General features: G+C 45.0%; 1 pseudogene; it reads right to left on the minus strand.

The window, feature by feature from the left end:
• Positions 1 to 7,418: 7,418 nt before the first annotated feature.
• On the minus strand, positions 7,419 to 12,104 carry LOC116539834 (annotated as a pseudogene).
• Positions 12,105 to 12,905: the final 801 nt, after the last annotated feature.

The raw sequence follows: 12,905 nt of genomic DNA on the forward strand, positions 1-12,905 counted from the left end.
ATCTGCCTAGAGGGAAACAAATCTGTCTGCCAAACTTCATTTGAAAGAACAAAGATCTCTTTAAGACACTGAGAAAGGATAGAATACCTTTTTAAAAACTTTTAAATATAATACATCTGGATAAGAAATGTTAAAAGCTAGAAAGGCTGCTCAAAAACAATAAGACAAATAGAAAGTTGTTTAAGAAATTAGTGATGCCAATATGATGTTTTACAATGCCCCTGGATCTCTTACTTATCTGAATAAACTTAGAACCTAGCCTGAGTCCGATTTTCTTCTTGAGGTAGACATAGCATCTTTCTAACCTAAAAGCAAATAGCTTTAGAAGTGCTCAGGAAATGACTGCTAAATGGGTTAAGTGTAACTCTTAGTTACACATCTGTTCCTCTGAGCTTAGAGTTCCCTGTACTTGAAAAAACAAAGATTCTCCCTCCCCGACCAACCTACCTTATAGCTAAGCTCTTAATGTAATTTGCATTTGTCAAACTTTTCAAAATAACTTCTAAAGCTTCCCTTGTCTGCCCTGAGGACTCCATCTGTAGTGTGACTGCCAGTTTCTGGTCTCCTGAATTGGTTTTCATACCTTGTCCCACCACCCTACATGCTCAAGGGGATCCCAGAGAGTCAAGGTAGAGAAACCCAACTCTGTTATCCTTGTCACCTCAAATCTTTAATTGACTGGGGCAAGGAGTGTGTGTCTACTTGCAAAGTAAATCCCTATGACCCCAGGCAGATGCCAGGATTTTATTTTTCTTGCTAATTAGAAAGTTGGATATTCAGAGTTGAGGGGCTCAATTACAGGATACTTTTCTTGGAAGTTCAGCTACCAAAGAATGGAAAGGGAGGTTTCATTCTGAATATTCACTTCCAGATGTAATCATGCACACACTGCTTGTAAGTGTTCTGTTCAGACACACAGCTCAGCACACACACTCATACATATGCCACAAACACTCACACTCCTACCCACCACACACACACACACACACTCAAACCACCACCCACCACACACACACACATCCATACACAAACACCCCTACCCAACATACATCCACATAAACACAGCCTTACCCAACACACACACACACACACACACACTCAAACCCCTACCCACCATATACACATCCATACACACATACTGAGGGACTGTGTTAAAAAAAACTTTTCTTCCCAGGTCCGCTAGGGGAGGGGTTTCAAATGCAGGAATTTCCCAGCTCCCCACCTCAGGTGTCTGGAGCTCTTTGAGCATCTCTTCCACACCAGCCAGGTAGAATTCTTTGTCTGATCTTTCCATGCGTGCCGTGCGTGTGGGAAAGCCAGGTAGCGCTCTTTTGTCCCAAATTCCCACCGAAAGCTCTGGGAGGAGGGGGATCTATAACTCAGGGTTGTAAAACAAGTTGCCAATCCAGCATCAGAGTCAAAGATCAATCAATCCAGAGGAAGTTTAAAAGAACTCCTCTCATTGGACGAAAACATGAATGGAGAGGGAATAACTCAAAGGTTAAAACTTCAGCTGGTCCTACCTGAACAGACTTCCCTCTCTGGGTTTCCCTCCCACAACAGCGTAGAAGCTGTCTTCTCTCTATCTCTCTGTCTAATAAATCACTCTTCCACAAAACTCTTAGGGTCCACAATTTTATTTGGACAGTAAACTCACCGCACCTCTGGGACCCCTTTCCCCATTTTTTGGGGTTAGGGAGGCCAAGAACCTATAAGCTGGGTACTCCCCCGGTAACAATACCCCTACCCAACACACATCCACATGAACAATAAACACAGCCCTACCCAACACACAAACATCCATACCCTAATACCCCTACCCAACACACACTGATACACACACCCCCCACCCAATACACATCCACATAAGCACAGCTCTACCCAACACACAAACATTTGCTCACACCCCTACCCAACACACACGTATATCCATACAGAGCCCTACCTAACACACACACATCCACACATAACCCTACCTGACACATATACATCCACACAGAGCCCTACGCAACACACATCCATACACTCACACCCCTACTCAACACACATACACACACACAAACACTCCTATCCAACACATACATATTCATACACACACCCCTACCCAACACACACACTAACACCTCTACTCAACACAAACACACATCCATATACACACCCCTATCCAACACACACACTCATACTCCTATCCTACACACAAATACACATACACATATACAAACACACCTCTACCCAACACATACACACTAACTCATAAACACACTCTTACACACTTACATGACACACACACCTCTACTCACATAGTCCTTCTCATACATACACACACACACACTTTTCTGCTTACAGGCCTGCCTTGCTGTCCCATTAACTCAGCTCTTTTTCTTATTGAGTCACACTTATGAATAAGATCTGCCCAGACTTCTTCAAGTCCTGGTGACCCAACTAACTAGTGCTTAGCTGAGAGGTCACTCCCCAGTTTCCTGATTCTCAGATCCTGGAGCAAGTGTCCCCTTTGCCAATATTGGGATTATCTTCCTGTGATCCCACAGAAGCTCTATGTCATCTAACAGTCTCTTCCTTATTCCCTGATCAGTCACCACATTCTGCTCCTTCTTCCTTTGCAAGCTCTTCTGAAGTCATCTGGTGTTTCCCTGGCTAACACCCCAACCTGAGTCCAGCCTCTTATTTAAATGGAATCTTAGTGGGTCTCCCTGCCTCTAGCTTCAGTTCACTGAAATCTACCCTGCACTGTGCTGCCAGCTGGGGTTTCTTAAGTTGTCACTTTTGTTGTCACCCCTCACCCAGCTATCGATGGTTCCCACTTAGCTGTAGTTGATGAGTAATTTTTTGGGTTCATCTAGCACTCAAGGGCTCCACAAAGCAGCGTCTCCGCAGAGGCACTGTGCCCAGTGAAATGAGGCCAAACTTTCCAGATCAAGTTGAGCTGGGGATTTTCCCAGTTTTGCCACTCACAGATGGGTAACTTGAGGTCAGTTACCCAACCCTCTGAGCCTCAGGTGTCTCATTTATAAATTAAAAACAACTACTATTTATTGAGTGCCTCCTGTCTGCTGGACTCTGGGCCAAGCCCCTGTGAAGAACTGACCCAGCTGATTTGCCCATTCAGAGTATGTTTCAATACTTGCCATTGTTTCAGTGGACACAGGGAGTCTCTGGTGATTAGAGGCAGCCAGGGGGTTTACAGGTCATCCCAACATTGTAGCAACAGCAGATATCAGGCTGATTTCCGAGATGGTTTTCATTCGTAAGCAGGCCCAAAAAACTTGAAATAGTTTGGATATTTGTCCCTGCCCAAAGTTCATACTGCACTGTAATCCCCAGGGCTGGATGTGGGGACTGGTGGGAGGAGTTTGGATCATGGGGGTGGAGCCCTCATGGCATGGTGCTGTCTCAGTTACAGTGTTTTCTCATGATCTGTGTTCACTGTAAAGTGTGTAGCACCCCACTGCACTCTCTTTCTCTTGCTCCTGCTTTCATCATGTGACATCCCTGAACCCTCTTTGCCTTTCCACCACGGTTGTATGTTTCCTGAGACCTCCCCAGAAGCAGAGACGATGCCAGCATCATGCTTCCTGTTCAGCCTGCAGAACCATGAGCCAGTTAAACCTCTTTTCTTTATAAATTACCCCATCTCAGGGATTTATAGCAATGCAAGAACCACCTAATACAGGAGTCCTAAAAGCCCTTTGTGTAAGTTCACGGAAATCCAGGCTCCCTGTTCCATGAAGAGTTTCCTGAGGGCGGATGTGGTAGGGTCCCTGAGTGACTGCATGGATCAATGCTCTCCATCAACCCACATCAGATGTACGGCAAGTATAGATGCAAACTTAGGCTGTGTTAAGTCTTTCATAAATCTAAAAAGGGCTTAATTTTTACCAGATAGATTATCACCTTATATGGTTTGGATATTTGCGTCCTCCAGATCTCATGTTGAAATGTGATCCCCAGTGTTGGAGGAAGGGCCTGTTGGGAGGTGTTTGAGTCATGGGGCCCGATCCCTTATGAATGGCTTGGTGTCACCCTTGAGGTAATAAGTGAGTTCCTGGCCTATGAGTCCATCTGAGCTCTGTTGTTTAACAGTGTGTGGCATTTCCACTTCTCTCTCTTGCTCCAGCTCTTGCCTTGTGACACACTGGCACCCCCTTTGCCTTCTGCCATGATTGAAGGCTTCCTGAGGCCCTGACTAGAAGCAGATGCCAGTGCCATGCTTGTACAGCCTGCAGAGCTGTGAGCCAATTAAACCCCTTTTCATTATAAATTGCCTAGCTTCAGGTGTTCCTATTAGCAATGCAAATGGACGAATGCATCATCTAATCCAACCTAACAACACACATTCTATACTGATAAGACAAATGAGAAAAGCAAGAAGAGATAAGTTCACAATTTTCATTTGGGACCACCTGCTATGGCAAGAACAACAATAAAATCTGGATTTTATGACATGGTGCTGTGTCCAGAACTGCCTTTCTACTGAGAATGCCTGCATAGGGCTGTGGAGCAGGGAGTCAGTCATCAGCTAAAATTACTCCAAAAACGAGCTTTAAGGGGGACACTGAGGTATCATCATGCATTGACAGTGGCAGCAGGAACACGGCACCTCACTGCCTACAAATTTACCAGCCTCTAGGTCCTCTGTGCAATATGGGGTGAATGACAATTGGAAAGGAACAGCGTCAGCCATGAAGGCTCCCTGCTGTTGAGTTCTTCTCTCTTGCTTTTGTCCCGTAGCTGCCTGCTTCCTCAGCCCTCCCACAGGTGGCCATAAACTTGGGATCACAGCCCAGGATGAGGCCTGTTTAAAAGAAGGTATCATCCTTCATGAGATCATGGGTCCAGACAATAATCAACAACAGATGCTAGACTATTTAGGAGAGCGACGAATGGGAAACTTGTTAGGTGGAGCAGGCTGACAGCACCTGAGCACACTGGGCCACACTAACGTCACCAGGCAAGGAGTCACCAGACATCTCTTCATGAGATGCATCACAAAATGCCCAGCACCACCCATGAGAATTATTTTATTTTATTTTTTTAAAGACAGGGTTTTGCCATGTTGGACAGGCTGGTTTCAAACTCCTGACCTCAAGTGATCCACCCGCCTCTACCTCCCAAAGTGTTGGGATTACAGGCGTTAGCCACCGCGCCCAGCCCATGAGAATTTTTGACAGAAGAAATCAGCTGGAATCTAACCAAGCCTAAAGCTCTAACTACCAAGTTCCTGGAAATACAGGGGAAAGAGGAACACAGTAAAAGTCACTAAGAGGATACAATCAGTAGGACCCTAAATGTGGGAAATTTTGAATAACTAAGATGAGCCAGAGTCTGTTTGACTATCAGATACCATAGGCTGGGTGGCTGAAACAACAGAAATTTACTTTCTTACAGTTCTGAAGACTGGGAAGTCCAAGATCAAGGTGCCAACTGATTTGGTTTCTGATGGGGGCTCTCTTCCCAGCTTGCAGACAGCCACCATTTTGCTGTTCCTCACCTGGTGTCTCCTCTTATAAGGACACAAATCCTGTCTTATTAGAGCCCCGTCCTTATGAGTTTATTTAACCATAATTATCTCCTGCAGGCCCTATTGCCAAATACAGTCACATTAGGGGTTAGGGCTTCATTGTATGGATTTGGGAGCAGGAGGTACTCAATTCAGTACATAGCATAAGTCATGCAAGTGCCTCCTCACTAAACAAAGAACACCGACATCAATGGGAACTTTTGCTGCCACCACTTCCCACCCTAAACTTGAAAGATGCTGATGGGATGTTTAAGTCTCTCTCTCAGTGGGGACCAATCCCTGTTTAAGTCTCTCTCTCTCGGTGGTGATCAATGGTGGTGATCCTGGGTGTGTTCCCCTACCTCATTCATTTCAAGATGTTGACTGAACATTTCCTGTGTGCCAGACTCATGTCAGGAGCCTCAGGTGCCCCAGTGAGACAATATGGCAAAGAAGATACCTGCCTCAAGGAGCTTACAGCCTAGCTTGTCAGGGAAGCTAGACTGTCTAGAAAAAGCTCTAGGTTTTCTTGTCTAGAAAACTTAGAGTTGACTGAGAGGAAAGAAGACAATTGCAGTTAAAGGGAAGAGGATCAGTATCTTCAGGAACATTTAAATACAGTCATGTGTTGCTTAGCAACAAGGATACATTCTGAAAAATGTGTCATTAGGTGATTTCATCATTGTGCAAACATTGTAGGGTGCACTCACACAAATGCAGATGTATGACCTACTGCACACCTGTATGGAGCACTTACTATGAATGGAGCTTGCAGGACTGGAAGTTTCTCTGGGTGAGTCAGTTAGTGAGTGGTGAGTGAGTATGAAGGCCTAGAACATTACTGTACACTGCTGTAGACTTTATAAATACTGTCCATTTGGCCTATAAAATGTATTAAACATTTATTTTAAAACATTTTTTTCTTCAATAGTAAATTGACCTTAGCTTACTCTAAATTTTTACTTTATAAACTTTTTAACATCTTGACTCCTTTATAATAACACTTATCTTAAAACACAAATGCATTGTACAGCTACGCACATATATTCTTTATGTCTTAGTCTATCAGCTTTTTTCTATTTCTAATTTTTTTTAAATATTTTAAACTTTTTTGTCAAAAACTAAGACAGAAACACACACATTAGCCTAGGCCTACACAGGGTCAGGGTCATCAATATCACTGTCTTCCACCTCCACATCTTGTCCCACTGGAAGGTCTTGAGGGGCAGTAACATGCACGGAGCTGTCATCTCCTATGATAGCAATGCCTTGTCTTGGAATCCTCCTGAAGAACCTGCCTGAGGCCATTTCAAAAGTAACTGTCTTGGATTAAGTAGATGGAGTACACCCTCAAATAATGATGAAAGTATAGTATAGTAAATACATAAACCAGTAATATAGTTATTTAGTATCATTATCAAGTATTATGTACCATACATAATTGTATGTGTTAGACTTTTATACAACTGGCAGGGCAGTAGTTGTGTTTACAGCAGCATCACCACAATTACAAGAGTAGTGTCTTGTGCTACCATGTTCCAGCGGCTAGACACCACTAGGTGATAGAAATTTTTCAGCTCCATTATAATCTTAGGAGACCACTGTTGCTTATGGGGTCTGTTGTTGACTGAAATGTTGTTATGTAGCCCATGACCTAGAAAGGCTAAGTCTACATTCCTGTGCTTCTGTATTTTAAGACTGCTTGTGACACAGATTAGTCAACATCTGTCATTCGTCAATAATGCATTTTGTGGAATGGAGAAGTCTATAGTCCACCAGAGCGAATCAGCAAAGTTAACACTAAAAAGTTTTTTCCTTCTAGCCGTTTCTAGACCAATGGGTCTCTGTCCTTATTTCTGTTTTCACAATATCACTACTAACCTCCATCACTTTTTTTTTTTTTACATAAACTCTGCCTTCCAGGTCCAGCTTCCCAAGTCACCTTCTGATTGATGAAAGTCATCGAGACCTTTATGGAAGAGGATCTTCAGGGAAATGTACCCAAGTCTGAGTCACTCAGAAATGGACCAGTGATGCTAGGGGTTCCCTGTTTTCCCTCTCTTCCCTGTCCCTAACACTTCCCACTGTTACAGGAACCCAACGATGAGCAGACCTGGAAAGCCCAGGGCCCACTTCTGGCCTGCCTGTTATAACCAGTGGTCTCCAACCTTTTTAGCACCAGGGACTGGTTTCATGGAAGACAGATTTTCCACAGACGGGGGAGGAGGATGGAGCGTACAACCTAGATCCCACGCATGCGCAGTTCACAATAGGGTTTGCGCACCTGTGAGAATCTAATGTTGCTGCTGACCTGACAGGAGGCGGAGCTTAGGTCCCCTACCACTCCATGGCCTGGGGGTTGAGGACCCCTGTTGTAGGCCACTTAGATGATATGCCCAGAGAGCAGCCTCAGAGACTCTTCCAACATGTTCAGTTTTGATAAAACCTGCCCTGCCACAGCAACATGAGCTTAAGGAAATGGTACTGTAATTACTTGACCCTATACCTGGTTTCCAAGGCCAGCAGCTGGAGATGTCTTACTGTTAGCTTTTGAGCTAATCACATGTGCTCACTTCCAACTGCTGGGTGAGCAGTGAAATCAAAATAGCTTCTGACAGTGATTATCCTTGCAAGGGGGATCCCATGCTCAGGGTGAAGCTAGACGTTCCTCTTTCTTACAGGGAAGAGCAAGGTTTACTGCCATTAATAGTCAGAAAATCATCTGTGTTACCTAGTGAGCGTTCTAAGGATTGGATTCTATGTCAAGGCTCGGGCAAAGTGACAGTTGCTCCCTGCATAGGTGACTCCCTGTTAGGAGTCTCAACCTGTCAGCTGCTGCGTGAGGCCTGGCATGGCAATCATCATGCAAAGGCACACTCTTAAGGAGCACTGTAAGTGCTACTGTAATTCTTACCTTTGTATTCTACTATTAGTGTCTTCGTTCAGGCTACGATAACAAATATACCATGGGCTGGTTATATTTGTGGCGTAAACAACAAGCATTTATTCTGACAGTTCTGGAGGCGGGAAGTCCAAGATGGAGATGTGGGCTGGTTCAGTGTCGGGCGAGGATTCACTTCCTGGTTCATAGGTGGCGCCTCCAGGCTGTGTCCTCACTTGGCGGAAGGGGCGAGGGAGCTCTCTGGTCTCGTCTTATGAAGGCACGAATCGCATTCGTGGGGGCTCCACTCTCCTGACCTAACCACCTCCCAAAACCCCACGGCTTCATGCCATCATGTTGGGCTTTAGGATTTCAACATACGAATTGTGGGGGGACAGAAACATTCAGTCTGTGACAACCAGATTCTGCCGAAGGACCCCCTCAGAGTCTTCCCTCCCTGGGCTTCATGGTGATGGTGGGGATGCTCAGCTGAGTGGATCTCATGCTGCAGCACCACCCCCCGAGCAAGCCACCATATTTTTCATTAGCCGGATGTGGGAGGTGCCATTATTGGTCCAATTCTCCAGCCCTCCTGTATTTAGATCTTTTCTCTGTGACTTTACATTTTTCCCACAAAAGGTAGAACATATTTCCCACTTTCCCCCTTCCTTTAACTTTGGCCATGGGACTAGCATTGGCCAATAAACTAAAGTGGGAGTGAAGGCGCCTTTACAGGCCTTGCAGCTTCCGCTAGCCCTCTCCACTATTTGCCTGTGCCTGGTCACGCCCAGAGCTTCCCCCAGACGCGCTGGCTCCTTCGCCAGGGTCACAGAGTGACTCTGAGCCCAGACTCCCTCAAGAAGCCACCCCCGGCTGATGCTCAGAAGCAGATGGCCCAGCTGAACCCAGCCCAGATCAGCCACACCCCAGCCAACCTTGAGGCTTCCCAGTGAAGGAACCACCAGCTGCTGCGTGTGGTTGTTGCCTCCTGCAACCCCGAGGCTCCGGGCTAAGAAACCACTTGCTCCTGTATGCGGTGCAATGCATAGTTTCGTGTTAAGCCGTAGAATCGTGCTCATAGTCACCTGACACACAGGCATCTTCTTTAACAATTTTTTGGGGAGTTGCCAGCTTGAGTTGCAGTTAAGAGATGAGAGTTTATAATTTTTGTTTTAGCCATTCTAATGCAGCTGCAACGTATCAAAGATTTTTTTTTTTTTTTTTTTTACTAATGTGTGCTTCCCTTTAATGAAGGCTGCTTCAGTCCTCCCTACAGGCCCACTAGAGTCTCCCAGCAGTACATGTCAGCAGGAGCCATCAGATTTTCCAAAAAATCTTCTTTCTCTAGAGGTTGTAGGCAGTGAGCACCCAGAGGGCAGTGGCAACAATGTTCTGAGTCAGGTGCTCCCTGTGGGACTGGTTGTCCTCCAGCTTCCACTGAAAGGATAAGTAGGTCTCAAACACCTCATGAGCAGCATACACCAGAATATAATTCATTCCTGCATGAAAGAGCAGGGTTCCTGTCCACAGCCCCTTCACATTCACAACCGTGTACAGGACCAGCAGGACGAAGAAGGCAAAAGAACTGAGCATGGTGACATATGAAAGGGATCGGAGATTTTTGTTTACTGGAATAAAACCTTCATTTTCAGAAACTTGCACCAGAGCAACAGAAATGAGCCCAAGAATACAACACCAAGCAGTGAATCAAACCAGGATGTCTTCGGTCTGAGCCTTGTAATACAATAGTATTTTTCCTGCCTGAACTACTAAAAAGGCCATCACGATGGAGTGGATGGTGCCCAGGATGCCCTCGGGGCCATAGGCCACCTCGGTGTGGGAAAGCACAGCAGAAGATGGGCGATGGTAAAGGCAATCGTCTCCCAGCTACAGGCGGGTCCATGTAGCCTGCAGCTCCTCCAGTACAGTTTGGATACTTGCCAAAATCTCCAATGCCCCCAGGTCCAAGATAACCAGTAGGGCACCCAGGGACTGGCAGGAGGAGTGTCAAGCCCAGCCACAGGCCTTCCAGCGCCAGGATGTGCAGCCTCTAGGGCCAGCTGGACATTATGTCTCGAAGAGAAAGGCAGCTCCTCTCCGAGGCACAATGTTCAAGCACAGGATTAACAAAGAGGAGCTCCGACACAGCAACCACAAAGCAAGTCACCCCCAAGCACTGCAGCACACCAGGAATGCGCACCTTGTCCCAAGACAATGAACCAAGGCAATAATTGGGATTCACAATGATAATTCCTATGCAGATTAGCAGGAAGTTCCTCCATGCAATCTTCCCCAGCAATCTGAATTTTGAATATCCCCATTGCAGTATAAAAGTCATTGATAGAAAAATGGAAGATCCCATAATAAATACAAACCATGGGAACGCGAGGTCAGCCACCATCAACCCATTCCAACTTGTGTGTTTGAAGTACCAATATTTTCCTTCTCCACAATTGACAAAGACCATGAGTATGACAGCAATCTCCCTGAAGGTGTCCATGCCGTGGAGAGGGAGTGGCAAGGCAAACGGACGCCACACTGCTGGCTTGATGTCACCATAGGGGGCCTGTCCTGCTGGGAGATCCCAGCTCAGAATTGATGAGGCAATCAGTTTCTCGAGAACTTATGGCCTTAGAAATCCAATTATTAAAGTCATCCAAACTCCACAAGAGCCTCAGAAAAGATATCACAATGATGAGAGTGAGACCAATAAGGAATGCAGTGCTCACAGGAAGGTTACTGCCGGCTGGATCCTCGTTCACAGCCCGGTCACAGGCAATTTCACTAACTCCATTATGGATGTACTTTACCGAGAGAATAGTTTCCAAATTCTCCACATTTGTATTCCAGCCTACAAACTTCTTTCTCTTCCAAGGCGTCATTCAGCTGTAGGATGGATCGGTGCTGGGTGCTGACAGGGACGGCTACAGTGTGAGGCTTCCCCACTTTTGGACTCTGAGGAACATTTACCAGAACCTGAAACAAGCAGTGATAACAGGATTCCGATTTCCAGCAGACAGTCAAGTTAGTCCCGAGAAGTTCATTATGGATGAGTAACAAAGCCTGATCCATCTTCAGCAACACGTGTCTTTTTTTGTCTAAGTCCGGTGGCAGCACCTCAAAGATTTTTTCTTTAAAGGTTCCTTATAGCGCTAAAGGCACAAAGGAGACTTCGCTCTGTTTTCCAGGCGTGCCGTTGTCTATTCATTCACAAACTCGTGGCTCCCATCCGCGACGGTTATTACAGAAAATAAGCTCTACAACTAGATACACATTTAAATTTGGTTAAAGATAAATTTGTTTAAAAACAAATAGATTAATACAATCCATTGATTTTAAAAAGCTTCCTTTTTTTTTTTTTCATTTATCCATCCCCCAAAAAATGTACTGAGAGTCTCCTCAGTGCCAGGAACTATCTTAGGCACTGGTGCATCAGGGAACCAAATCACACTGTGTCGTCGGGAGGGACATTCTGCAAGGGCTGAGCCACTCTTCCGCCAACTGTGCCTACTTTGTCTTTATGTCTTTGGTTAGACTAAAGGAAGAACCAGAGCCTGTGTTTGTAAAGCCACCCAAGCAGGCTAAATAGAATGGAAACAGACCGTAAAATGGTGACAGCCTAGCTCAAATATCAGTTAGGCTCCACTAGCAGAAAATGCAATTGTATATTTTCTAAAAATCAATTTAAACTTAAAAATTATCTTTAAGGCTGGGTGCGGTGGCTCACGCCTGTAATCTGGGCACTTTGGGAGGCAGAGGTGGGCGGATCACTTGGGGTCAGGAGTTTGAGACCAGCCTGGCCAACATGGTGAAACCCCATCTCTAGTAAAAATACAGAAATTAGCCAGTCATGGTGGCGCGCGCCTGTAATCTCAGCTACTTCAGAGGTTGAGGCAAGAGAATCCTTTGAATCTGGGAGGCGGAGGTTGCAGTAAGCTGATTGCCACTGCACTCTAGCCTGGGCAACCCAACAAGACTGTGTCTCAAACAAAACAAAACAACAACAACAATTATCTTTAAATTTACAGAGATATTTGTACACCCATGTTGGCCCTTAGTCCCAGTTCGGTTACCTTAGCAATATTATTTGCAATAGCCAGAAGGCAGAAGCAACTCAAGAGTCCCTTGATGAATGAATGTATATGAATATACATATGTGAGTATATATATATATATATATATATATACACAACATTTTCTTTATTCATATAGATAAACAGAACTTCTTCATCTATAGGTGTACATGTAATTATATATATATTAATGTGAAAAATATTATTTTGCCTAAAAAGTGAAGGACATTTTGACACATGCTACAACGTGGATGAGCCTGAAGTCCTTAAACTAAGGGAAGAGAACTACTCACACAAAGGTAAATATTGTATGATTCCACTTCTATGAGGTACCAGAAATCGTCAAATTCATAGAGACAGAAAGTAGAATGGAGGTTGCCAGTGACTGCAGGGAAGGAGAGAATCAGAAGTTAATTGGTTCAAAATAGGTGTG

Source organism: Sapajus apella, unplaced genomic scaffold (assembly GCF_009761245.1).
Source record: "Sapajus apella isolate SASKATOON/1434 unplaced genomic scaffold, GSC_monkey_1.0 scaffold134, whole genome shotgun sequence".
In the NCBI taxonomy this organism is placed as follows: Eukaryota; Metazoa; Chordata; class Mammalia; order Primates; family Cebidae; genus Sapajus; species Sapajus apella.